Raw genomic sequence first — 1,051 nt, 5'->3', positions numbered from 1 at the left:
TGCCCAAATGCTGTCCGTCTGTGGGGTATAAACAAGTCTCCTCGGATTGTAGCTCGAGTGGTCCTGTCTGAGCTTTCTTTATGCCTAATGAACTGCTTCAGTGGTGGTGGAGCAAAGGAGTGTAAGACTTTATATATTAAAGACACTCTTTTAAGTTTCACTAAGTGAAAATGACTAAAGAAAAAGTGGAAAACAGCTGAACATGAGAGGTTTTTGGACAAAGTTTTTTTCCATTCTTTAAGCACCGGCACCCTTTCAAAAGTACCGGTTTGGTACTGGTATTGGATAAAACCTAAACTGTACCCATCCCTATATTTAACCCTGAAACAGCTTTGGCTTGCAGCTGCTCTTGCAATCTGCGACCGCAGCGGGGACCGCGCGCCCGGCTTTAATTAAGGAGAAGAGATGGAAGTGAGCGCACCGCTGTCACCCTTCCCGTTTATCTGACCGGTTGGCCTGGCATCGCTGGACTGGCCATCGTGGGCCGATGGTGATTCTTCATATTTATGGGCTGATGGGTTTTTTTTTTTTTCTTGTTTGTTTGTTTTTGTGACGGCATAAACAATGAAAGGTGGTGGGTTGTCCAGATGCTGGCAGATGTTTAAAAATAACTCAGTTGCTTGGTGGTGGCTATGGCGGAGCTTCCACACAGGCCAGCAGTTGGATGAGGGAAGGGGAGGCAGGAGGAGGAGAGACCTGAGGCAGGGTGGTCCGAGTGTCAGGTGAACTGAGCTTCAGGTAAGAAGTTATGACCTGCAGTCCATCTGGGTCAGATATGAACCAAGTTTAGCTGGAGTTTATTTTCGTTATGCCGGGTACTAGCTAGCATGACGGAGTTTCTATACAGCTGGGTGGTGCTATGATGTTACTGATGTTGAACTTTATTCATAAGGTTAGTTAGTAGAGTTGCCAATCGTCCCGTAAAAGACGGAATTGTCTCGTATTCAGAGAAATTATTACGCGTTTCTTATTGAGGTGAAAAGGAACAGTTTGTCCCGGACTTCAGCTACAATGAAAAAGACACAAAGCTGCAGTTATTCTGTCTTTACGC

This window comes from Pundamilia nyererei, unplaced genomic scaffold (genome assembly GCF_000239375.1).
Source record: "Pundamilia nyererei isolate P.nyererei 1_Seehausen unplaced genomic scaffold, PunNye1.0 scaffold00061, whole genome shotgun sequence".
Taxonomy (NCBI): Eukaryota; Metazoa; Chordata; class Actinopteri; order Cichliformes; family Cichlidae; genus Pundamilia; species Pundamilia nyererei.
Note: the sequence above shows the minus strand (reverse complement) of the source record.